Source organism: Bactrocera neohumeralis, unplaced genomic scaffold, assembly GCF_024586455.1.
Source record: "Bactrocera neohumeralis isolate Rockhampton unplaced genomic scaffold, APGP_CSIRO_Bneo_wtdbg2-racon-allhic-juicebox.fasta_v2 ctg169_1, whole genome shotgun sequence".
Lineage (NCBI taxonomy): Eukaryota > Metazoa > Arthropoda > Insecta > Diptera > Tephritidae > Bactrocera > Bactrocera neohumeralis.
In genome coordinates this window covers 54,664-82,532 of record NW_026089805.1, presented here as the reverse complement: position 1 = coordinate 82,532, position 27,869 = coordinate 54,664, and the positions used below count along the sequence as shown (strand labels likewise).

General features: G+C 37.0%; 1 protein-coding gene and 1 long non-coding RNA gene across 3 annotated transcripts in view; both read right to left on the bottom strand.

The window, feature by feature from the left end:
• LOC126766567 (carcinine transporter) overlaps window positions 1-27,869 on the bottom strand; it is a gene marked incomplete at its 5' end in the record, with an annotated part of 78,017 nt that overhangs the window by 12,685 nt on the left and 37,463 nt on the right. The gene's annotated exons all lie outside the window — the stretch shown is intronic.
• The window catches only part of LOC126766563 (uncharacterized), a 64,272-nt gene continuing 36,961 nt past the window's right edge, over window positions 559-27,869 (bottom strand). The window contains exons 2-4 of one of the 2 annotated variants that reach the window (XR_007668910.1): window positions 2,861-3,257; window positions 998-2,226; window positions 559-683 (exon numbers count right to left, since the gene is read on the bottom strand). This is a non-coding gene — a long non-coding RNA (uncharacterized LOC126766563). Of the gene's footprint in view, window positions 684-997; window positions 2,227-2,860; window positions 3,366-27,869 lie in introns of those variants that run through there. The other variant, XR_007668909.1, reaches the window with a different exon arrangement.

The window sequence follows — 27,869 nt, the reverse complement described above, 5'->3', positions numbered from 1 at the left end:
GATTTTCAACACAACCTTTGTATGGGAGGTGGGCGTGGTTATTATTCGATTTTTTCCATTTTTGAACTGAAACTTGAAAAATTTAGTACGGGGCGGGGCCACACCCACTTTTCCAAAAAACTTACGTCCAAATATGCCCCTCCCTAATGCGATCCTTTGTGCCAAATTTCACTTTAATATCTTTATTTATGGCTTAGCTATGACACTTTATAGGTTTTCGGTTTTCGCCATTTTGTGGGCGTGGCAGTAGGCCGATTTTGCCCATCTTCGAACTTAACCTTCTTATGGAGCCAAGAAATACGTGTACCAAGTTTCATCATGATATCTCAATTTTTACTCAAGTTACAGCTTGCACGGACGGACGGACAGACGGACGGACAGACATCCGGATTTCAACTCTACTCGTCACCCTGATCACTTTGGTATATATTACCCTATATCTAACTCTTTTAGTTTTAGGACTTACAAACAACCGTTATGTGAACAAAACGATAATACTCTCCTTTGCAACTTTGTTGCGAGAGTATAAAAAATCACATACATTTCACTTACTTACCTTCTTGTTGTACGAGCCTCCTTTACGATGTTACGATCACGAATGACATGCGTCTTTCAATCGTTTTTTTATTACCCTTTTTGGGATTTTTTTTGGCACTATTGACAATTATGTTTTCTCCTTCGCACTCATTCAAATAAATCAAGAAATGAAAGAAACTTTTTACATCACATTTAGGTAAACAAAAAATAACCCGAAAATGTGCGTTGGTGTTAGTGTATAGAGAAAAAAATGTGTAGTGGCAGGAAGGAAATACCATTAATGTGTGTGTGTTTCTAAAACACCAACAATTAATATTTTCAAGGCCAAATTTATGCCAGGAATTTCCTTATATGTATATCGGACCGTATTAAATACCTGTATTGTTTAAGCCCAATTTTTTAATTTTGTTCACAAAACAATCATTACAAAATTTTTAAATAAAATAATATTCGTACTTACTTCTTTGCTGTTAAAAAAACGTCTGCCAACAAGAACACAAAACGTGCCACGAGCGGCACGGTCTATAAGTCTGTCCCCGTCGTCTTCTCGCCTCCAGAGAACCAATTTTGGTTTGTAAAATGACCACATTAAAAATCATATATGTATGTATGTTCGAGTGTTAAGCGAAGTTTGCGTGGAATTCTGGGCTGCATCTCACAACCGCTCTGAGATACCTAAAATCGTCTAGCGCTGATCTAAATTGGCTTTTGCATCGTCACAGCAATGGTATACATACATATGTACATATGACGTTGGCTTTCTTATTGCTTCAAGGTGGCGCTCCATATTTTTCGTCATAAGACGTACAAGTCATTTCTTGCATCCAGGTCCTCTTTTTTTTAACCGTAGAACGTTTTCTATGTAATTTTTTAACTTCTTTCATTTTTCCTAGTTTTGAAGCATGCCAGTCCAATGACGTCTGCGTTTACTGACCCGAACATTTTGCTATGTTTGCTAGCGTATGCATTTGAAAAACGCCTGTTCAGCGTTGTCCTCGGTTGTGTCGTTGTAAATACATGACGGATCTTCAGTTTTTTTTCCATTTTATATAGATACTTCCTAAAATATCCGTGAGTAGATAGCATCTGCTAATAACAATCCACCTCGCCAGGTTTTTTGCGGGATTAGTCATGACGTCCTCCTAATGAATTTGCCATTGCTCCAAGCCATCATTCTTTATTTCCTTATTTGTGGTGGTGCCATTTGTTTTTCGTCTTTTCAAATGAAAGTAGGTTGATGGAAGTGCTTTTGCTTATTCCCTTTACAGCTTTACCTGAAAGTGTGCGGTATACCTATACTACTCTCAGAGCAGCTGGAAAATACACCTTGTACAGGGCTTTTCATCGGTTGTGTTGCCTCAATGAGTCTGCCCATAGAAGCTTCCGTTTCTGCAATGTTGGGCATCAGCCCGCTAAGTTGGAAAGCTAATTTGGGCGCCTTGGATTTTTTCGCAGCGTATTGGATTTGTTCCCAGAAGTTAATCTTGGGGTCTAATATTACACCCAGGTAATTGGTAATGTTTTGTTTTCGTAGGTCTCTGTTGTTGTATTGAAGTCTACATACTATCGTCGGAATATCTTTCTTTGTTAGGAATACCAGCTCAGTTTTGTCAGTGGAAAGTTTAATACTCCTTGCGTCAAGCCACATTTGTGCTCTGATCATAATCTGGCTTAAGGGAGTATTCTGATCTAGAAATTTAAAAAAATCGCAATTTTTTTTATTTTCAAAGTTTAACTATTCAAGAATATGTGTACAAGAGGATTTTTCAAAATTCAAATTATTTTCGGAGATATAGGCATTTTTCTGACCCGGCATCCAAACTGATTCAGCCGGAACTAATCGAACAAAAGACTTTACGCGAAACTTTAAACGCATTTTTCTCAAAACTGTCTTTTTCGGAACGATAACCACGATTTCTCAAGTTCTACTGGACCGATTTACTTAAAATTTTTATAGAGTCTTCTTTATAGGCTTGTTTATGGTTGGAACCAGTCACATCCCCATTTTTATTTTTATTATTTTTAAAAAATTCGAAATAGTGATCCAAAAAAACTTCTTTTTTCAGGCAGCCGCCATTTTGTGAAAAAAAACTTTCCCACTTTTCCGTAGTTCCTGCCATTTCCTGCGTTTCAGATAACTAGGAAGGTCGAAATCATGGGTATGGTCACGTGGAAATTTTTAGAGACCCCCCACTTCGTCAGCTCATAATTATTGAAATTTTTTACTTTTTAATTTTTTTCTGTACTCTTCTAAAATTAACAAATAACTAATATGGATAGTAAAAATATTAACTGCCTTTTTTTACGACAATTTGAAAATTACCTGAAATTCATGCTTCTATACCCCCTTAACTTCCTCCACGCAATTTCAGTTTCTCGCGCCTCCGTACCTCTGTTGGTATGACGTCTGATCAAGCTGACTTATTTGATTTCCTTGCCGAGAGTTGCAGCTTTTTGATGGTAAAGAGCTGTATTTTGTTGTGGAGTTCAGTCGGTCTTGTTTCATTCCATGTGTAGAAAATAAGGCAATAGCACTTTTTTCATTTTACCTGCATTCAATTGAAGCAGTAGTGTCACCTATATTTTTCATAATGACCGTGTACCCTAGGCCCCACGAATTCATGTTTTCGTCTTTTCGGAGTTCTTCCCATCATTCTTTTTTCTCGTCTCGATGACGCGAGTCAATGTCTATCTCAAATTTGTACCCATTTCCTTTTATGCTAGACGAAAAATGCAACAATAATATTTGCCATTTATGTAAACATCATACTCGTATATATAGACCGGGAGCTGAGTAGAGTTGAGTGTGCAAAATATGAGGAGCGCATTCTATAAATAGTTTTGAACATAGAAATTGCAGATTATGATTCTGAATGTTGCCGGGAGACTTATTGATCCTATTTTTTTTTACTCCATCCCCGATAAATTGGACGGAACAAATGCTTTACAATTTTAATTGTTGTTTTATTGAAAATATCCAATTGTTTTTTATGATTAAAGATACTTATATCTACTCAATTGGAATAAAAAAATAAAAACAAAAAATAAAAGAAAAATTGTTGGAAAGAAAATTTATTACGAAAAATCAAATTTTTACATATGTAAATTTAAAAAAAAAAGTGAATTAACAATCTTTTTTGTTTTGACAGTCATTATTAATGCAATTGCATAACAAAATACAGCCAAGTTGTGATTTTTTGCAAGAACAAGACTGTGTTTGACATTTCGATGTGCATTTACAAGGCTGAATCAACAATTCGGGCAATGGTGGTTTCGTCAGTTGCCGTGGGTACAATTTATCATATCTGTTTTCATAGCCTAATAAGGTGTAATCAATAGGCTCTAGTCGTGTTTGGTCAGTATTTATCCATACATATGTTTGTGGTGAAGCTCTTAACAAATGTAAATGTAGAACATCTGATGTACAAATTACTCTTGATAAATTTCAGCGACAAATGTTTTCGCCAAGGGATTCAGCAGCCAAATGACATCCTGAAATGTATTTATTCTTATATGAACCGTCGAACCACAGACTTGAACAACCTAGACGTGCTAGTTTATTCCAAAAATAAATTCCCAAGATAAAAACATCTGTATCAACGCTAAGGATTATGATATGGGCAGATTGGATTTTACTGCGTGAAACATGTGAGAAAACATCCTTGAATCGGCTTCTAAATGGTTTGAATATAAGTAGGTACTTCAAGAAACGAAGAGCCTTGTAATTTAAACATTTTTTGGATCATCAAATCCCCCACAAATATATAACTCGCAATCTTCTGGTACTTGTATGTATCTAGGAGCAGCAACACAGAGGAATCGAACGAGCTGAAACTTATTTTCTGTGCTTGAAAAGAAATTTTTACAATTAGTTGGAATTTTTGTGTGATCATTTGTAATTATAAAATTTTTAACCGTTTCATTTTTACTTCGTAAAGTTGACTCGAAATATTTTATCCAAATGTCATCATATCTGTCAAATACAATACTCGTATCTATGCGTTTTACATTTAGCTGCAAGGAAAAATTATGAATTGTTTTGAAGAATGCCCCAGCAAAATCGCCAAACGTGTTAAATTTTTTTAATTGGATTCGATGAATAAGTACCATACCATCACCAATATAAATTTTCGAAGTTTCTAAATTTAAAATATCCTGCCGCGTGTTTGTACCACATTTAAAATTATTTTGAATTTCGAGAACAAGTTCCGATTTTGGAGATTTCCTATAAAGTCCTTCTGCGTCAAAAAGATACTTGCAATAATTGAAAATTTCATAAGATGCTAAAGTTTTTATGTCAAATCCACGTTGATTAGCCACCATAAATATTTTTTGAAAGAAACTTATATCTTGCAACTTTTTATTAGAAGTAGCTGTACTTTTATTTGCAGGAGTAGTTACAAAATTATAAAATTTACTTTTTTTTATGGGATCGGTTAACTTTTTATTTTTCAATATAAGTCGCTCATTTTCGTATGTTTTTAACATAGCCTCACCATTTTCTACTATATTTAGTAAACATTGCGAAGAAGATTCTTCTGCAAGTTCACCGGTGTAAATATTTCGAAGCGCGCGGTTCTCGTTGTCATCATTGTAAGGATTACATGCATTAAAATACTTTATAATATTTTGAATATCTTTTTCGTCTTTGCCGATCTTGGATTGCGTCCATTCATTGTGATAATTAATGTCACTGGTAGAATCTTCTTGTATTCCGAGATATGAAGCAAGAGCCTCATGAATGGCGTTTTTAAACGGATAAAGAAGCAGCCATCTCTGCATCGCTTCTTCATTTTTACTGATGCGAATTAAACCTCCAGTCACTACTGAAGATCGGTTTTGAGACTGCTCTAGTGCTAAGGCGGGGCTAACTCCATTAAAGTTACCATCCGTTCGTTTGACGGACAGTATTCCTCGCTTTATATCATCTTCAACTTCTAAAGGTAGTTTCATCATATCTTGTAAATAAAGAGTCACTCCGCGAATGTAATTCGTGTGATTCGTAGAGAACAAGTAAGGTAACATTTTTTTTACAAAATTGTTTTGACTGCTTTTCAATAAATAGCTACTGTCCTTATAATTCGGTATTGAAGGCTGCATTCTTTCTTTGAAATGAAAAATTTCTTGACAGTTTAGAATTTTTATATCGAATTCATTGTGCTTTGCTGGAGGCTTCAGTTTGATTAAATTTATTTCATTTTCGTTAGGTTTTTGTTCTTGATAAATCACCATTGTTGTAACATGAGTCGAGTCTTTTCCGCTTAATGTCTCTTCATTGAAATCATTGTTATCAATAGCTCCATGTAAAAATAACGATGAATCTCGAACTATATTTTTAGGAGTAAGCAGCTTTTTTTCATATGTTCACACACAATTGACGTTGTTACTTCTTTATCGAGATTCTTTAATACTTTGTAACTGATACAATGCCCAACTTTATTCAATACGGTGATTAAATGTTTAGATCGAGTCAAATAATGGATAGAAATTAAAATTTCGTCACATAAATACTTATTTGGTATTACTTCAGTACTTATTATTTCTTTGCGAAGTTGTTTTGCTACTTGAACAATATGATTTGCTGATTTTGAGGTACGAATATGTTCAATGATGTCACCCAGTGGTATGTTGGTCACAATTACCATTGATGATTTCGATCGATCACTTGGATGTGAAAATATAATGTTTTCACCACACTTATCAATAAGTAATGATTTTATAACGCGGTTTTCTACAACTACATCTTCTATTTCAGTGAGTTCAGCTAGTCGCTTAGCCAATAATGACACTTCAAAAGTGTGAGATGTTAATTGATCTTTTATTTCATCCATCAGCTTCTCAAATGCTTGTATAAGTATGTCATGTGGTATTTTATTTTGAGGTCTACCTGCTGAATTTTCTGAATTTCTTGCTAGTCGTAGATAATCATGATAACAGTGTTTATGGTACGCACTTCCATAGCAAATAAATCAACTGGATTTTCGCAAGTGCTAATTTTTGTGTAAACATCATCTTGTTTTTTTCGGGCAGTCTTTAAAATTTGTTCCGCTGCCGAAATCTCAGAACACATCTACAGGTTTTTGTTTTTATTTTTCGTTACTTTACCACAGATTAAACAATATTTTTCTTTGTCAAATTTTAAAGAAGCTCTTGATGACTTACGGACAGATTCAGTACCAGAAACAGTTGCTTCTACTGCAGAAGAGGTGGAAATGGAGACATTCTTCTGCTTATACAATTCCACTTCTCGACGCCTTATTTTTTCTTCACTACTGTAAATTGCCATACAAGCTCGAAGCCATGAACAATTGTGTTCTGTAAAGTCTGTATTATTTTTTATTTTCTCACTAATGTCATCTTTTCTCCGATTTGCTGCATTTTGAATGTTGATGAACGATTGTGGTTTCGGTTTTTAACTAAATTATCCGTTTTATCACAATACAAACGCGTTACTTCGTTTAGTCTTACATTTATCATTTGTAGTGATATTGTCCACGATTTTGTTTAACTATAACACTAATAGAACACTTGAATACAAGAAAACATCAATAATTTTGCTTAGATACAACAATATGAACAGTTAAGCACTAAGAATTAGTCACTACTGACTATTACAAGGGCTATGACACATCGACGCGCATAGCGGAGAGTGGGGGGTAGGGCAAAGGGAAAGGGACCAGCACAGCTGCCGGCAACATGTTTTTTTTTGTTGTGTGGGATCTCAGGTAAAATAATTTGAGCATAGTTGCCGGTCCTCACATTTTGCATACTCAACTCCCTTTGCCGCCTGCACTTATAATAAATATGCTTGCTAAGAATATGAAATGTATTCAGTAAGGATTTGCAATTAATAAAGCAGAGTCGAACTTAAATTGTTTTTTCTTAATTCAACGCAGAATCACGCGTTTAACTGGGGACTCGGTTTTTACCCTAACTGCAGCCATACAGGGTATCATGGGAACGCAAACATGCAGTTCGAAGCACCACATTATCATAAAAACCGGACCACCCATCGAGAAGATGCAACGAAGAAGGAAAGTACAATGCTAATGTACGAATCTGTTACCAACACCAATCACGTCCAGATCCGATGAAAGTAGATGATTGGCACCAAAACATGCGACCAGTTTAGTATAACGACTTACACAATCGAAGAACTACAACTACTACAACTACTGATGATACCTATGAAACAGGGAGCGCCTTTTTTAGGAGAATGAACGGATTTTCATGTTTGCAAAGACGCTGCCAAGCGACTGGTATGTCCACTAACATAGATACAGGGGCTACAAATATTTAAATAAGTACTAAAGGTAGAATAGGAAAGTTAAGATGCTTAAAATAAGGATGCTTCATGAATATTCTTTGACGAAATCTTTGAAAATTGTAACATTATCGCAATTTAGTTTTTTTTGAAAGCGAAGCTTTACGGGAATTTGATCTGCTCCTAAGTGAACCAGGTCTTAGAGCAATGAAAGCTGAAATCAAACTTTTTGAATATAAAATAACAAACAAATATAAACAAAGACACAAGCGGGCAAAAAGTGAATTATATAATCAATAACGAAAAATATAAAAGTGATTTTTGAAAATATTATGAGAATAAATGAAACAAGATGAGAAAATCTAGCCTTTACAACTACGATAGAAGCTACAATTAGGACAAAATCAGAATGTCCTATTTGGGTGAGACGATATCCCTAAACGATAGCAGATAATGAATTTATAAATTGTGAAATAACCAAATTGTGAAATAACCGCATTATTAAACCTACTAAAAGTCCATACAACTCTCCAATCTGAACCATTACAGAAAAAGGTACCGAAAATGGAAGGAAACCTAAAAGATGTATAGTTGTACATTTTCAAAAGCTTAATTTAGCTTAATTAAGCAAAAACGAGGATGGAGTCATGTGTAGAAGTTCACGCAAGTGAGGAATGTTCTCTGATCGCCATTCACTTGGGAGTGGCCAGAAACGATTCTTTTACACATGGCTCAAGCAGCTCACTACTTCCGGTCTTTGACCAATAAATTCAGCCTCCACGACGAAACATTCCCAAATGGGTTGAGGCTGATTGACTTCGCCGGGGCCCAATATATGGTTATCTGTAGTACTAGATTCCAGCATAAGAAGATTCATCAAGCTACCTGGCTGTCTCCGGATCGAAAAACTACCAACCAGATCGATCATGTTGTGATAGACGGAAGACACGTCTCCAGTGTTTTAGATGTGCGTGCGCTCCGAGGTCCTAACATCGACTCGGACCACTATCTTGTTGCAGCCAAGATTCGCACCCGCCTCTGTGCAGCAAAAAACGCACGCCAAAAAACACAAGGAAGGTTCGACGTCGAGAAGCTGCAATCACAACAGACAGCCGAACGATTTTCTACTCGGCTTGCACTTCTGCTCTCTGAGAGCACTAGTCAACAACTCGGTATAAGGGAACTGTGGGACGGCATTTCAAATTCCTTACGTACAGCTGCAAACGAAACCATTGGTTTTCGGAAAGTCGAGGAGTGCCGTGTCGCAGCGGAGAGAAAACAGACTGCCTACCTCGCAACATTACGATCGACCACTACACGTGCGGGATGGGATAGATACCAAGAGTTGAAGAGGGGAGCGAGACGCATTTGCAGACAAAAGAAGAAAGAGGCTGAAATGCGTGAGTACGAAGAGCTTGATAAGCGGGCCGACAGGGGTAATGCTCGAAAATTCTACGAAAAAATGCGGCGGCTTACAGAAGGTTTCAAGACCAGAGCATACTCTTGTAGAACCCCCAAATGTGATCTAGTCACTGATTCCCAGAGCATACTTAAATTATGGAGGGAACACTTCTCCAGCCTGCTGAATGGCAGTGAACGCACAACACCATTCCCCAATCGATGACGATGGAGCAGACGCTCCATTACCCGACCATGAAGAAGTTCGAATAGCAATTGCCCGCCTCAAGAACAACAAAGCGGCAGGGGCCGACGGACTGCCGGTCGAGCTATTCAAACACGGCGGCGAAGAACTAATAGGAAGCATGCATCAGCTTCTTTGTAAAATATGGTCGGACGAAAGCATGCCCAACGATTGGAATTTAAGTGTGCTATGCCCAATCCATAAAAAAGGAGACCCCACAATCTGCGCCAACTACGGTGAGATCAGCCTCCTCAACATCGCATATAAGGTTCTATCGAGCGTATTGTGTGAAAGATTAAAGCCCACCGTCAACAAACTGATTGGACCTTATCAGTGTAGCTTCAGACCTGGAAAATCAACAACCGACCAGTTATTCATCATGCGCCAAATCTTGGAAAAGACCCGTGAAAGGAGAATCGACACACACCACCTCTTCGTCGATTTCAAAGCTGCTTTCGACAGCACGAAAAGGAGCTGCCTTTATGCCGCGATGTCTGAATTTGGTATCCCCGCATAACTAATACGGCTGTGTAAACTGACACGAAAAGCTCCGCACACAAAAGCACACTAGGTTTCAGACAAGACGACTGCCTATCGTGCGACTTCTTCAAACTGCTTCTGGAGAAAATAGTTCGAGCTGCAGAACTCAACAGAGAAGGTACCATCTTCTATAAGAGTGTACAGCTGCTGGCGTATGCCGACGATATTGATATCATCGGCCTCAACACACGCGCCGTTAGTTCTGCTTTCTCCAGGCTGGACAAGGAAGCACAGAAAATGGGTCTCATAATTCCCGTCCTGCTATATGGTGCAGAGGCTTGGGCGATGACAGCAACCGATGAGTCGACGTTACGAGTTTTCGAGAGAAAAATTCTGCGAAAGATTTATGGTCCTTTGCGCATTGGCCACGGCGAATATCGCATTCGATATAACGATGAGCTGTACGAGATATACGACGACATTGACATAGTTCAGCGAATTAAAAGGCAGCGGCTTCCCTGGCTAGGTCATGTTGTCCGGATGGATGAAAACACTCCAGCTCTGAAAGTATTCGACGCAGTACCCGCCGGCGGAGGCAGAGGAAGAGGAAGACCTCCACTCCAAGTTGAGAATGACCTGGCTTCGCTTGGAATATCCAACTGTTGCCACGTAGCGAAAAGAAGAAACGACTGGCGCGCTGTTGTTAACTCGGCTATAATCGCGTAAGCGGTGTCTACGCCAATTAAGAAGAAAAAGAAGTCACCCGCCTGAAGAACAACAAAGCGGCATGGGCCGGTGGATTACCGGCCGAGCTATTCAAACACGGCGGCGAAGAACCGATAAGGAGCATGCATCAGCTTCTTTGTAAAATATGGTGGGATGAAAGCATGCCCAACGATTGCAATTTAAGTGTGCTCCGCCCAATCCACAAAAAGGAAAACCCCACAATCTGCGCCAACTACTGTGGGATAAGCTTCGCATATAAGGTTCTATCGAGCGTATTGTGTGAAAGATTAAAAAAAAAGGAAAGAGAATCGACATCGCATTCGTCGATTGGAAAGCTTCTTTCGACAGCACTAAAAGTAGCTGCCTTTATGCCGCGATGTCTGAATTTGGTATCCCCACAAAACGAATACGACTGCGTAAACTGACATTGAGCAATACTAAAACCTCCGTCAGGATAGGTTTCAGACAAAACGACTCCCTATCGTGCGACTTCTTCAATCTGCTCTTGGTGAAAATAATTCGAGCTGCAGAGCGTAATCGAGAAGGTACAACCTTCTATAAGAGGGTATAGGTGCGGGCGTATGCCAATGATATTAATATCATCGGCCTCAACACCCGCGCCGTTAGTTCTGCTTTCTCCAGACTGGACAAGGAAGCAAAGCAAATGGGTCTGGCAGTGAACGAGGGCAAAACGAAATGTCTCCTGTCATCAAACAAACAGTCGTCGCACTCGCGACTTGGCTCCCACGTCACTGTTGGCAGTCATAACTTTGAAGTTGTAGATAGTTTCGTATATTTGGGAACCAGCGTAAACACCACCAACAATGTCAGCATGGAAATCCAACGCAGGATAACTCTTGCCAACAGGTGCTACTTCGGACTGAATAGACAATTGAGAAGTAAAGTCCTCTCTCGGCGAACAAAAACCAAATTCTATAAGTCACTCATAATTCCCGTCCTGCTATAAGATGCAAAGTCTTGGACGATGAAAACAACTGATGAGTCGACGTTGCGAAAGTTCTGCGAAAGATTTATGTTCTTTGCGCGTTGGCCACGGCAAATATAGCATTCGATGAAACGGTGAGCTGTATGGGATATACGACGACATTGACATAGTTCAGCGTATTAAGAGACAGCGGCTACGCTTGCTAGGTCATGTTGTCCGAATGGACGAGGACACTCTAGCTCTGAAATAATTCGACGCAGTACCCGCCGGGGTATGCAGAGAAAGAGGAAGACCTGCACTCCGTTGGAAGGACTAAGTGGAGAAGGACCTGGGTTCGCTTGAAATATCCAATTGGCGCCACGTGGCGAAAGAAAGAAACGACTGGCGCGCTGTTGTTAACTCGGCTATAATCGCGTAAGCGGTGTCTACGCCAATGAAGAAGAAGCAAAAGTTTTCACAACATTGGACTTAGAGTCAGGTTTTCACCAAATTTTGATCAAATAATCAAATTCGCAAATGTTTATATTGACGATGTACTGATATATTCTTCCTCACATGAAGAATACGTTGAGCATATTCGCACAATTATAACTGCACTTCACAATGCCAATATGATAATTTCAAACGAACATTTTTTTTAGGACTCCGTAGAGTACCTTGGGCATATAATAAAATAGTTGTAGATCCTAATAAATTCCAAACGATAAAGGATTACCCAACTCCAAAAACGTTATGTACAAGAATTGCGATCATTCCTACATATTTAACAAAAATAAAAAATGCATTACAAACTCAAGTCGAATTATTCCAACCAGATTTCAACAAACCCTTTGAATTGACGACAGATGCAAGTAACTTTTCAATAAGAGCAGGACCCTCTCAAAATAGTAAACCTATTTCAATTATATGTACTCTGTACAACTCTTTGTCAAACTGAACAGAATTTCAGCTCAAGCGAAAAAATATGAACGCAGACCAAATAAACAACTAATCGGAGCTACGCCAATACCAAATAAAGTAAATTAATATATAAGTACATATAGATCTATTTCACATGAATCGAAACATTTATATAATATACATATATTGGGTATCTCCAGTGCTACCAATCACATTGTGTCATGACATATAGTATTGGAAAGGTGAGGTAACCAAAAAAATTAAATTCGGAGAAGTTGAAAAAAATTTCAGCTGTTCAAAAATGTGTGAAAATAATGAAGAAATTCGCTATATTTTGAAATTTTTATATAAAAAAGGGAAGAATGCCCGCAAGCCACGAATGAAATTTGTGAAGTTTACGGAGATCTTACGGATGTTGTATCAGTTCGTGTAGCACAACAATGGTTCAATCGATTCCGTTCTGGAAATTTCGATTTACACTGATGAAAGTTTTACACTGATGAAATTATGTCTCTAGCGAAAAAAGGGCAAAAAGAAATTTACCGAAATGGTACATATTTGTTTACTTATTATTAAATAGAAATAAAAAGAAATAAGTTGAAGTTTGATTAGTAATACGAAAAGACTTTTTCGGCTACCCACTATATAAGTATTCAAAATACTGCTACATAAGGGGAATTCCAGATATTAAAATTGTGTACCTAAATGCTACTTAATCGAACAGGTACAGTATTTTATAAGAGTGTGCAGCTGCGGGCGTATGCCGATGATATTGGGATCATTTGCCTCAACACCCGCGCCGTTAGTTCTGCTTTCTCCAGACTGGACAAGGTAGGAAAAAAATGAATCTGGTAATGAACGAGGGCAAGACGAAATATCTCCTGTCACTGATGAAAGTCATAACTTTGAAGTCGTAGATAATTTCGTCTATCTTGGAACCAGTGTAAACACCACCAACAATGTCAGCCTGGATATCCAACGCAGGATAACTCTTGCCAACAGGTGCTACTTCGGACTGAATAGCCAATTGAGAAGTAAAGTCCTCTCTCGGCGAACAAAAACCAAACTCTATAAGTCACTCATAATTCCAATTGGCGCCACGTAGCGAAAAGAAGAAACGACTAACGCGCTGTTGTTAACTCGGCTATAATTGCGTAAGCGGTGTCTACGCCAGTAAAGAAGAAGAAAAAGTGCTAAGTTTGTAATGGCTGATAACGAGTCAGCATTAAACAGTATTAAGCTGTTTATAGTTAAATGTTATCTAGAGTGTTAAATTTCCCAGGTGGTGATACTCCGATATTTACCGATGTGGTATCTACTTTCTTTTTGTTTTACGTGAAAAAAAATTTGATTTGGAGACATATTTGGTTACAAAGAGTTTCAATCCAATGCATGTGTTTTGGATACAGAAGATTTAGTTATCGATTCTCAAAGCCCAAGCCTCTGAAAAGAGTTCGACATCCACCACGAACCATTTCGACGCTGGAAGCAGTTAAACGATTACTGCAAATGTAACTTCCAAACCTGAAGTTGTAGGTAGTTTTCAAGAAGTCGGTTTGTCACCAGAATCTACATGCAGCACAATAAATCACCGCAAGGGTAATTATTCGCGTTCAGGTATTGCCGATGTGCTTAGTTTGCATTCAGGTTTAGTTAATGTGAAGCAACAAAAGTTAGAAATAGAAAACAAAATTGAAAGATAGAGAGCTAGGTTTAAAAGAAAAATAACAAAAATGTAGGATTTAAAAATGAAAAAATAAACTCGCTTTGTTCATAAATTTTTTATGTTTCTTCTTGTCCTTTCAAACTACAGTTTTCATTTGAGTTAGCTTGTAGCAACATGTTGTGAAGGATACCACATGCCAAAGTCCATCTACAAAAATTTTTATAATTAGTTTGATTTGCTAATCGAAAAGGTAGTTCTTTTTTCTTTTAATTTTCCAAAACTCTACATTTAAAGAAGTATTGATTGAATGTATGGTCGACTTCCTAAACGCAAGTTGCAATGCATATTTACAATGCATAGGTTTCCTAAACTCATACCTGAATTTTGTGGCAACGCCTAATGTTTCTAAACGGTTGGTAACTCATTTTTATGCGCATCAATTCTCAAAATCGTGCATCAGTTTCATTTGGTATGCACACGCTGTGAGCTACAATGTCAGAAAAAATAATGTTTTATTTCTTATATTTAAATTTTTTATTATATGTTTATTTGTGCTAAATTTGTTATAAATAATTAAACATTTATGTTACAGAGGAAAAAAGTGGAGACACGATCGCAAGAAATTATTAATTGCTACTAGATTTAGCCAAGAACCCGATTTTAGCTATTTAAACTATTTTGAGAGAAATAAAAAATGTAGAAAGCACCTTTCCATTTACGCGAAATGAAATAGCCGGATGTTTCTTGAACATTATGGGGACATATAAACGCATAAAAAAAGAAACAGAACATCCGGGGAATCTGCATCAAGCTGGGAATACTTAGACGAATTCGATCAAATGTTTGGGAGTCGTAGTAGCATTGATGTACCACTTGAAATGATCGAGTATTCCTTGGACGACGTGACTATTACTCCGTACTCTTTGAGTAGTCCTTCGCCTACAGAAAGAATTGTTGAACAAGATGGTATGGCCCTCGAACTCAGTGAAAAGAAAGATAGATAACATAATTGAATTTTTGCAAAAGGAATAGGAAGTTTTAAATAAATGAAAATGAAAACTGAAAAGGAGAAGCTGGAAATCAAAAGGAGACTAACTTCGTGCTTTACTCCAAAAAAACAGCAGAGAAACGTGTGCAATAGTAAAATCTGAACAAAAATGTGTTTTTGTTTTATGAATGTGCGGTTTATTTAAAATAAATTAGTATAAGTTAAAATAAATGGAGTCGAATGAATTTTTGTTTTATTCTATACTATTAGTCAAATTGTATTTTCTTTAAAAAATCATTTAGGTAAACTTGTAAAAAACGTTGCTAGCGCATCTCGTTTCTATTGGGCTTCAATTTTTTGTAAGGAAGGAAGGTAGGTAGGTAGGTAGGTAGGTAGGAGTGCAGCCCTATCGGGCTCAATTAGCACTTGATGTGCCATTTTGATACACTATTCGTAGAACCTCCTGCATCTGCTCTTACGTTTCACCTACTCTCTCAAACCATTTTGAGGTTTCGATGAAACTACTTATGTCCGATATGCTTTTGGTGGAAATCCATTCAAGGTTTGGTGCTTGGTGGATTCCGAGTGTTTTGTGTCGGATCTGTGCTAGAGCTGGGCATTCGCAGAGAAAGTGGAAGATTGTTTCCTTGTTCCCTGCTACTCCGCAGCCACGGCAGATGTCGTTGTAGGGCAAGCCCATTTTGGACGCATGTTCCCCAAATGGCCAGTGCCCTGTTGTGGTAGCTGTTATTATGTAAATACTTTTTCTTGACCTATTTAATAAGTCATTGGTTCTTTTTCTGTCATATGTTGGCCATAATTGTTTAGTTATGACGCATTTTGTAATGTTTTTCCACCTGTTGTTTGCAATTTGCTGAAATTGTCTATTGATCTCTCCTTTTATCGATCCTAGCGGGCTTGGTATTAGCTCCGCCTTGGATTCATTGAGGAAAGCTCCTGCCTTTGCCAACTCGTCTGCTTTTTCGTTACCGAAAATGTTCCTGTGGCCGGGAACCCAGACAAAGTTTAGCTGGAGCTTGTCTTCTATTGAGCTTAGTGCTCTCTTGCAGTTGTGAACTGTACTGGAATTTGTCATGGGTGAAGACAAAGCCAGGAGGGCCGCCTGGCTGTCCGTAAATATAGTTGCTTTATGTATATTCCCGTGGTTTTCTAATAGAACTTCGCAGGCTTTTTCTATGCCTAGTACTTCTGCTTGGAAGATGCTAGCCGAGTTCGGTAGACGTATAGAGAGAGATATGCCTAGATCAGCGGAGAATACCCCGTGCCTACTCCGCAGTCCATTTTGGACCCGTCGGTATAGATTGAGGTGGTATCTTCCTCTACCATTGAACCTCTTCTCCATTCTCGTCTAGATGGTATCCTCACCTGGAAGTGTCTATTGAAATCCAGCTTTGGGAGAATGTAGTCTGATTTGTTAAGAGTGAACTTGTTTAGAATTACACTATGTCCGTAGTTCTGCTGATTCCAACCTCCCAATTCTTTTATTCTTATCGCCGCAATAGCTGCTGTTTTGTGAATAAAAATGTCCATTGGTAGTTGATGCAGGATCACATTGAGCGCATCAGTCGGACATGACCTGATTGCACCCGTAACACCCGCACATGCTGCTCTTTGTATTCCATTTAATTTTCTAATATTGTATTGTTTGTTTAGCGCTGGCCACCATACCAGAGCTCCATATGTAAGTATAGGTCTTATGATAGCCGTATACATCCACATGATTATACTTGGTTTAAGGCCCAAATTCTTGTTGACGATTTTCTTACAAGTATAGTAGGCCATGTATGCTTTGTTTATTCTTTTTTCTATATTTATTTTCCAGGACAGTTTGGTGTCAATCTCCACCCCCAAGTATTTAGCTGTGGGGGATAGAGTGAGTGTAGTACCGTTTAGTACCGGAAGTTGAAACTGAGGTATTTTGGTTCTGCTAGTGAATAGCATCAATTCTGTTTTGTTCGGGTTAACTCCTAGACCATTGTTTTTAGCCCATAGGTTTAACCTACGAAGTGCTCTTTCCATAATCTCGCTGACTGTTGAAGGAAACATGCCTGAGACCAACAACACTATATCGTCTGCATACGCTACTGCTTTCACTCCTCCACCGTTTAGTTGGAGTAGTATTTCGTTCAGCGCTGCAACCCATAGAAGCGGAGAGAGGACCCCCCCTTGAGGCGTTCCTCTACTCACATAGCTTGTTTGTGTTGCAGCGCCGTTTGAAGCTATAATCTTCTTATTCTCAAGCATCGATAGTATCCATCTGCACACAGTGTCGTCTATACCACCATGTGCCAGAGAATTAATTATCGCATTTACTTCTATGTTGTTGAAGGCGCCCTCTATGTCTAGAAATGCAGCCATGGTGTATTGTTTGTGATGTAGTGATTTTTCAATTACACTTATCACCTCGTGAAGGGCGGTTTCGGTTGATCGGCCCTTCATGTACGCATGTTGGGACTTCGATAACTTCTCCGCCATTATTGTTCTTACGTGTAGATCTATTAGCCTTTCTAGTACCTTCAGCATAAAGGAGGTAAGGCTTATAGGTCTAAAATCCTTGGCATTCTCGTGTGTTCTTCTGCCTGGTTTTGGGAGGAAGACAACCTTACTTCTTTTCCAACTTCTTGGGATGTAAGATAGTTGTATGCTAGCTTTGTATATATTGTAAAGGAAGGAAACCTTAATTTAAAAAGTTCAGTTTCATCTTCGTTCAACTCTAAGAATTCGATGTTCTGCTGCTCTTCATCGATTTTAATCATATTATGTTGTATCATGTACTTTAACACAAAAAATTTGGGAATATGAGCTAGATGCACGTTAATAAATTTCAAAATTCTGAATTTTTGTTTTAATATTCCGAACGCATCCTCAACGAAAACTCTATTGGAGCTTAAAATAGTATTGAACTTGCTCTGTTGCGTCGTTGAAACTCCATTATCTCATATGGCGCTATGAGAAAGCTTTCAAGCGGATAGGGGCTGTGGTATTGGAATGTGAGTTCCATCGATGCAACCCAACACAAAAGGACACATACTATATGTTATGACGGCGTTGTGAAAAACCATGTTTTTTGAGCAGCAGTAGTAGTTGGAAACTTTATTATTTCCGATTTTAAGCGACATATGACATTGAGTGTTCTAGAAAAAGTCTATCACTGATTTGCCGAAATGATGTGCTATTAGCAAGCTTTCAAATTGTCAGATACAATGCCTTTTCTAGGGAAACAGCGGTACGTCACGTTCCTGATTCAGCCTACATTGGTTTCATCATATTCATCAGCTTTTAAGATTGCAGTTAATTAATTTTCAATTAAATTTTGTATATTTCAGATACTGCATATATGTTTGTGCTTACCTTGACTGTGTTTCTTTGCATTCGGAAATGGGAATAAAATATATCGTCATATCTCGCAAAATTCTGTGACCTTAATAGAGCATTCTTTTTTTTTATTTTAATAAGATTCCTGATTAAATCTATATTGTTTGAAGAGTTAGCTTAGCTTAAATCAGTTCTTCAGCACTTGCTGATAAAAGAAATATGTATACTATTTTCTGTTACGTCCATCTTTGTACAAAATTTTATTTGTCTTATGTTTGTGACATATGTTTTATGTTCGAGATGCATAGTAGCGTTCCTAAACGCTGTTTATATGCAAAGCATTTATCTGCAAAGCAGAGTTGTATTAAAAGTATGATTTGCATTACATACGATTTTTTTCGAATTATGGATTGCAACTTGCGTTTAGGAAGTCGACCTATGTAAATGTTTTTTTTTTAAACTGCTCAGTACTGTTTTGTCAAAAGATGTTGGCTTAGCGGATATGCCGAATCGCCAGCAATCCATTGCCGATGACAAAAATATTTTCCAGGGTTTTACCTATTGTAAATTCGGCAAAAATTTGAACATCATGGACGCTTCCTCAGTATCCTATTGTCGCTTGTCTAATTTTTAGTGAATAGTCTCTGTTTAAATGAGCTAAACCTCTATCATACTAGTCTATTCGAGAAAAACTACCGTACCCTAGTACAACGCACCACACCTGAGAACCCCACCACGCTCAGCAAGATTTCATCACCACACACACACACACCGAACAAGACCAAAAAAGGAATTGGATCATCGCTTAGAGTATATTCGTTTTCGACACCCATCCCGCGTGCTACATTTAAGATTCGATTGAACAGCTGCTGAGATTGTATTCATTAATACGACACAGCTTCGCATCGTTTATTTGATCCGATCAGACTCTTATCTACAATAAGTTTTATACTCTCGCAACAAAGTTGCTAAGGAGAGTATTATAGTTTTGTTCACATAACGGTTGTTTGTAAGTCCTAAAACTAAAAGAGTCAGATATTGGGTTATATAACCAAAGTGATCAGGGTGACGAGTAGAGTTGAAATCCGGATGTCTGTCTGCCTGTCTGTCCGTCTGTCCGTGCAAGCTGTAACTTGAGTAAAAATTGAGATATCATGATGAAACTGGGTACATGTATTTCTTGGCTCCATAAGAAGGTTAAGTTCGAAGAGGGGCAAAATCGGCCCACTGCCACGCCCACAAAATGGCGAAAACCGAAAACTCATAAAGTGTCATAACTAGCTATAAATAAAGATATTAAAGTGAAATTTGGCACAAAGGATCGCACTAGGGAGGGGCATATCTGGACGTAGTTTTTTTGAAAAAGTGGGCGTGACCCCGCCCCGTACTAAGTTTTTTGTACATATCTCGGAAACTACTATAGCTATGTCACCTAAACTCTATAGAGTCGTTTCCTACAGGCATTTCCATATACAGTTCAAAAATGGAAGAAATCGGATACTAACCACGCCCACCATACAAAGGTTATGTTGAAAATCACTAAAAGTGAGTTAACCGACTAACAAAAATCGTAAGAAACACTAAATTTTACGGAAGAAATGGCAGAAGGAAGCTGCATCTAGGTTTTTTTTTTTTAATTTTAAAATGGGCGTGGCCTCGCCCACTTATGGTCCAAAAACCTTATCTCAGGAACTACTTGAGCGATTTCAATGAAATTCCGTATATAATAGTTTCTTAACACCCTGATGACATGTACGAAATATGGGTGAAATCGGTTAACAACCACGCCTTCTTCCAATATAACGCTATTTTGAGTTCCATCTGATGGCTTCTCTATATAATATATACATTAGGAACCAATGATGATAGCGGAATAAAACTTTACACAAATACGGTATTTGAAAAATATGTAAATGACGGATAATGAAATCTCGATTATCACTTTATCATGCGAAAGTATAAAATGTTCGGTGACACCCGAACTTAGCGCTTCCTTAGTTGTTAATTGTAACATTAATAGATTTATTATAAAAATAAAGTATCGTTTATGTCGCATCCGAGTTCCATTGCACTTTCACTTGTATATACCTACATATATAGAACATAAAGCAAGTGTAAGTAAATTATTTAAAGTCAGTGATGGGTGTTTCCCACTAATTCGGCCAATTACTCATAGCACAATTGGTTTCGCCCAGAAAAAATACTTAAAAATCGTGGTGACCAAATTTTTAAGAAGACAATACAAACCACAAAATAAACCAAAAAAGTCTAGTGCAGTGCGGTGAAATACAGTGGCAAAAAAAAAAAATATATGAATATATCTACATACATATAGAAAAAAATTTTGCTGACAAAAACGTTTTAGTAAAACAAAAAGTGGTGTTACAAAAAAACATATTTTCAAAAGAATATCTTCGTAAAATTTCGTGCCAAAAACAGGCTGCACCGAAGTTAATATACCCTTCACAGGTGCGTTTCTTTTAGTAACTGTAGTAATCCGATCTGAGCAATTTTTTCGGAGATTATGTTATTACCTTAAGCAGTAATCCGTGCCAAATTTTATGAAGATACCACGTCAAATGCGTAAGTTTTCCATACAAGCCCTTGATTCCGATCGTTCGGTTTCTATGGCAGCTATATGCTATAGTTAGCCGATCACAACATTTCTTCCGGTATTACATTATTTCTATGAACAATAACTCATACCAAATTTCGTAAAGATATATCGTCAAATGAGGAAGTTTCCCATGCAAGCATTTGATTCCGATCATTCAGTTTGCATGGCAGCTATATGCTGTAAACCGATCTGAACAATTTCTTCGGAGATCACATTGTTGCCTTAGAAAATAATCTATACCAAATTTCGTGAATATATCTTGTCAATTGCAAAAGTTTTCCATACCTGCGCTAGATTCCGAGCGTTCAGTTTGTATAGCAGCTGTATTCTATAAGAAGCTGATCTGAACAATTTCTTCGTATATTACATTATTATCTTAAAAAATAAGATGAATATACATTTTCAAATGTGAAAGTTTTCCATACAAGAACTTGATTCCGATCGTTCAGTTTGTATAGCAGCTATATGTTATAGTGGTCAGATATCGGCAGTTCCAACAAATGAGCAGCTTCTTGAAGAGAAAATGACGTTTACAAAATTTCAAAACGATATCTTAACAAGTAAGAAAGGGCTAAGTTCGGGTGTCACCGAACATTTTATACTCTCGCATGATAAAGTGATAATCGAGATTTCATTATCCGTCATTTACATATTTTTCAAATACCGTATTTGTGTAAAGTTTTATTCCGCTATCATCATTGGTTCCTAATCTATATATTATACAGAGAAGGCATCAGATGGAATTCAAAATAGCGTTATATTAAGAAGTCGCGGTTGTTAACCGATTTCACCCATATTTCGTACATGTCTTCAGGGTGTTAGGAGAATATTATGTACCGAATTATATTGAAATCGGTATAGTAGTTCCTGAGATATGGTTTTTGGTCCATAGGTGGGCGACGCCACGCCCGTTTTCAATTTTTAAAAAAAGCCTGGGTGCAGCTTCCTTCTGCCATTCCCTCCGTAAAATTTAGTGTTTCTGACGTTTTCTGTTAGTCGGTTAACGCACTTGTTGTGATTTTCAACATAACCTTTGTATGGGAGGTGGGCGTGGTTATTATCCGATTTCTTCCATTTTTAAACTGTATATGGAAATGCCTGAAGGAAACGACATAGCTATAGCTATAGTAGTTACGAGATATGTACAAAAAACTTATTGGGGGCGGGGCCACGCCCACTTTTCCAAAAAAAAAAAACTGCGTCCAAATATGACCCTCCCTAGTGCGATCCTTTGCGCCAAATTTCACTTTAATATCTTTATTTATAGCTAGTTATGACACTTTATGAGGTTTTCGGTTTTCGCCATTTTGTGGGCGTGGCAGTAGGCCGATTTTGCCCATCTTCGAATTTAACCTTCTCAATTTTTACTCAAGTTACAGCTTGCACGGACGGACGGACAGACGGACATCCGGATTTCAACTCTACTCGTCACCCTGATCACTTTGGTATAAGTATATAACCCTATATCTGACTCTTTTAGTTTTAGGACTTACAAACAACCGTTGTGTGAACAAAACTATAATACTCTCCTTAGCAACTTTGTTGCGAGAGTATAAAAACTGAAGGACTAGACATGGCTAACTCGACTCAGCTCAACATACTGATCGGAGAAGAAGGAATTGTCATCAAAGGCCGAATACCCGCAGACACACACGCACATATATTATCTCCTCAAAAATCCTTGATGAAGGAGAAAGTGAATCGTATCGTTAGCTTTTCTTTTTATTTCATGATGCATTTATGCACATACATACGTAAAAGATTTCAATTTCTTAGCACAAAAACTTTAAAAATAATTCAAAAAAAGAAAAAAACAAAGTGGTCTAACATTTTAATAAACCAAACTGTTTTAAGTTGCGGCTTTATTTTGCGATTTTGTCAGATACATATACTATATAATTAGTAAATAAAAATTCCCTGCCTTCTATACTTACCTTTGCGCATTCAAATATACTATCTATTAAACACAAAGGTCAGTACAAATTCAAGTATTTATTTGTAATATTTATTTTTCGACAATACCCCTTATGCTTAACCCTTTCAGCCACAAAGCTACTTATAAGCAAATTCTATGTTTGACATCATTTAAAGAGTCAGATACACAAAACCGGGGAATAAAAAAAAAAAACAACATAACGGTTATATCATGATCAATCATGAATTTTGAGGCAGATTATAAAAAATAATTAGATACTCAATAGGTAAATTGCAAAAAAATAATTACACATTTTTACGAACAAGTAGTGAAATAAAAAAATAAAAGTGAAAAAATTAGAAAATATTGGAATATGGTAGATGTTTTTGTTTATGCAAGTTGCTTATAAGCAGCTTTGGGCGTTTAGGTCATACAAATATTAAACTGAACAGGGTTTTCATTTGCTACTCCGTAGCAGCAAAATTATTGCTATGCTGTAAAAATATATAGCTGTAGCAATAGCCAAAAATGAAGTACTGTGCTCTGCTCTGGCGTAGCGGTAGCTCTCGGATGTGTAGCGTGTGTATAGTTTTTCACCTAACAAAACTCCGAGCAGAGCAGAGCACATATGTACTTTTACATTGTTCTGCTATGGCTCCCGTCAAAGTGAGAGCGGTAGCAATAGCAAAATGAAAGGATACGGGAGTAGCATAGCTTTTCAAACGCTGAGAATGAATAAAGCACGAAAAGGGCTGTGTGATGCAGGCATAAAGCAGATTTTGAAGATAGTCTGGGACAAATGTTCCGATGAAGACGACGATGAGCTTCTATAGAAAGGTTTGAAAGAGATTTTAGAAAAGGGTGACAAATTTGAAATTGATATTTTAGAACCAAGAAATTTTGAAAATATTGAGCACATAATTAGTGAAAAAGTTAATGTATCCCAATTGAAGTGGAGGAAGAGACCAATCTACGTTCAACGTTACTTGGAAAGAGTCCGCAGAAGACATTAGCATAGTAAATAAGCCAAATCAATATCTCAACCCGTTTTTCGATGATGCTTTAATCAAATTGATTGTGGAACAGACCAATATGTATTCCCTCTAAGAGTCCGGCAGTAAACTCAATTGCGCAAATGAAGATATTCGTCGATTTCTTGGAGTTTTGTTATTCTTAGGAGTAGTACAGCTGCCAGTATTTAGAGTGGCCCAAGAGCTCAAAGTAACCACAATAACAGATTCGATGCCAGGAAATAAATTTGAGAAAATATAGTAGCCATCTGAAAGCGATAATAATTATAACAAATTATGTAAAATTCGTCCACTATTATCGTTGCTCAAAGCCCCGCTAAGCCCTACAAATGGGAACTGAAAATGTTCATGGGCGCTGGCTCGTCAGGATATATTTATGACTTGCCTTTCATATGTCCACGGTCCAAAAAAGTCGAATGGGAAAGTGTGAACTAAAGTCTGAATCAGACTTGAAAAGGCTTGGCAGGGGATCGCTATTGTTATGGGAGGTGTTGATATTGCTGATATGCTTATGGAGCTGTATAAAGTGAAACATCGCTCCAATAAGTGGTACTTGAAAATATTTCACTAGAGCCTTGGCACAGTAATTATCAAATCCTGGCTCCTGTATCGGATTTATCTCAAATCGTTAGTTCAAACGCCAATTTGCTTATAAGCAACTTTCAATATTTTTTGCCCGGATCAAGCAAACCTTTTTATTAGTTAATTGAGACATTTTAAGTCAGAAATTCAAACATTTTTCTGACAGTTGGTTTAGGTGCGGTCCTGAAAGCGTTAATAAAGCAATAATCAGGATTGGGCGAAGCGAAGGCAAATCGAAAATATAACAGGAAGAGTGAGCAAAATAAATAAATCATACGTAAATTTAAATATATGAATGCATATCGATTTACAACAATCTTATACATACCAAACAAATTTGCATAAGAGAAATACCTGTCCATTAACAATTCCGTTTCGTGCTCTCCTTTTATTGCAAAAATATAGAAGCGTACTTTATAGATACAGACGAGATAGATTCTGCCTGTAATTTTATACCCTACCATGGATCCTACATATTAAATTACAAATTAAAAATTTTGAATAATTTTCAAAAAAAAGTAATCGTCAGCATAAATAACTAAACGGTACGGTAAAGTAAAACTGACTATCACAAAATACGTTTATTGGAACGATTAAAAAAAGTCAGTTTAACAAAATATACATAAGTTTGTGAAACCTGTATACATTTAAATATTGGGTAGTTGAAAAAGTAATCAAACTTCAAATTAATTTTTTTTATATTTATAATGAACCAAATATGTGCCATTTTGGTCGACCACTTTTTCCCATTTTTCCGCTAGAGACATTAGTCCAACAGTGTAAAACTTTTCTGGTTTCTCGGCGAAAAACTGCGATCGATCACGTTGTAATAGACGGAAGACACGTCTCCAGTATTTTAGACGCTCGAGTTACATATCTGACTAACAAAAAACATTAAATATGATAAAATTGTTGAATTTTTTAATTAAATTAATAGAACAACGGGAAATCAATAAATTTGTAATATGAGACCATTTCCATTGCTATTGCAAAAATCAATACATATAAATGATACAAAACGAAATCATTTTGTTCACAACATTTTCTATAATCTGAATAACCTATTAAGCTACATATGAGGTTATTATCTTTAGTCAGCATTTAACTAAATATGATTTATAAGTAAATGCATATTTTCTTCCAAAATAAGTAATTATGATTTGCAAGCAATAATTCATTGCACTATTAACTTGAATGATTATCTATATATGTACATATACAACATAAAAGAAAGTTGTTGTTAGTTACACCATTTATAACTGAAGAACAGTTGAACCGATTTGGCTGAAAATTGGTGGAGAGAACCTGGGTAAGGACTTAGGATACCTTTTATCTATTTGTGTCAAAGTATAATACAACTCATAAATACAAAAATCATATTTCAAATAATAAGCATTTGTTCTAAACTCATGTTTGTAGGAATCATTAGAATATTTCATTTCTTTAAAAAAAAGGTGCGTGGAGTCCCTACGTGCTGATGAAGTTATACGTCTTAGTGATATTCCAAGAAATGCATATCATTTTGTATGAAAGAAAACTAGAAAACTTAAATTCGCATTTTATAAATTTATTATGCACATAAAATGAAGAATAAAGCAAAGTCTAAATGAAGGAACTTTGGCAAGAAAAGTAGTTCTGTCTCTTCGTTGCGGAAGAGAATATGCAGCGTAATCATCTTTCTTTGCCAACAAGTCGTCTTTTCGCGACGATGGCAAAAGCCAAAAATCATAAATTGCACAACTTTCTGGTGCTTCTCGCAAAAATCTGCGTCGATATAGATTCACGATCATACGTATACGTACATACATATTTACGCATGTTTGTAGGCGAAGCTGCTACAGCGGCAAGGGGTGACAATCGGCGGCCATTACTTTACTTATGCCATAGAAATTCTATTGCTACGAATATGGAAATGACAACGAAATAATGCAAATATGCATATTTCTAAATGTCATTAATTTCTTTGAAGAAATGAAAGGAATGAATGATCCTGAGAAGTATAGTCTTAACTTTTCAACGGCCAACGCAGAGCATTTCAACCAAAAGGAATTTATTCATTAAAATCACCACTCAGAAGTCGTTTTATCCGTTGTAAGCGAACGATTTTCGAAGAAACAGCATAATTCTGAATAAATGCTGTCAGATAAAACAACTTCGTCATTGCGGGTCGATTTCCAAAAATGTAAATGAAGACTAACTACAGAAAATGAATAATTTTTCAACGGCCAACGCAGAGTATTTCAACTGTCACATAAAATGAGAATTCGCAGAAATGAAAACGATATAATTCGTCATACATATGCGGCAGCAGCAAGGAAAGATAACAATCGGCGATCCATTGTATATTTTTTTCATGCATAACCAAACCATAATTAGGACAACGCAATACAAATGTAAATGGTAGTGTTGGTGGTAAGCGCTTGAAAAGTTACGACGAGCACATAGGTTCGAATCCCAACAGAATTTATTTTTAATTGAATATGTCACCAACCAAAAATTGAAGCATTGTTCTACAAAAACAACAACAGCACAAGCATGGCAACATTGTATTGTTGGTAGAAAAGCCGAGCTGTGCCGAAAGAAACGAACAAACGATCGCCGATTGTCACCGCTTCGCTTGCTGCTCGAACATCTTCGCAGACAAGGTTGCGTAGATTCATATTGAGCAAGGTTGCGCAACCTGAATCTATCGCAACCTTTTCCGAACTCGTATAAGAAGTATAACTTCAAAAAAAAAATAACAAAAACAAAAACAATAGATAAACCTCACATCTATATCTATATACATACATATATAAAAGAAAGTTGTGTTAGTTGCACCATTTATAACTTAAGAACGGCTGAACCGATTTGGCTGAAAATTGGTGGAGGGGTAGCTTAGAACCAGGGTAAGGACATAGGATACCTTTTATCTCTTTATGTCAAAGTTTAATACAACTCATAAATACAAAAATTATATTTCAAATAATAAGCATTTGTTCAAAATTCACGTTTGTAAGAATCATTTGAATATATGCGTACAATTTTAAATATAGTCTTCTCAAAAATACATACATTTGCTAAATATTTGAAATAGAAGAAAAGAGCTGCAACCAAATACGCAGTGAAATATATTATAACTGGCTCAGTAATAAGTCGTTGAGTATGTATGTATTATACCACGTGCATCCCAAAAGACTGATATGATAACCTTTCCAGCCTCCTTTTTCGTTTTTCCACGCCTGAGAACCGGTTCATCA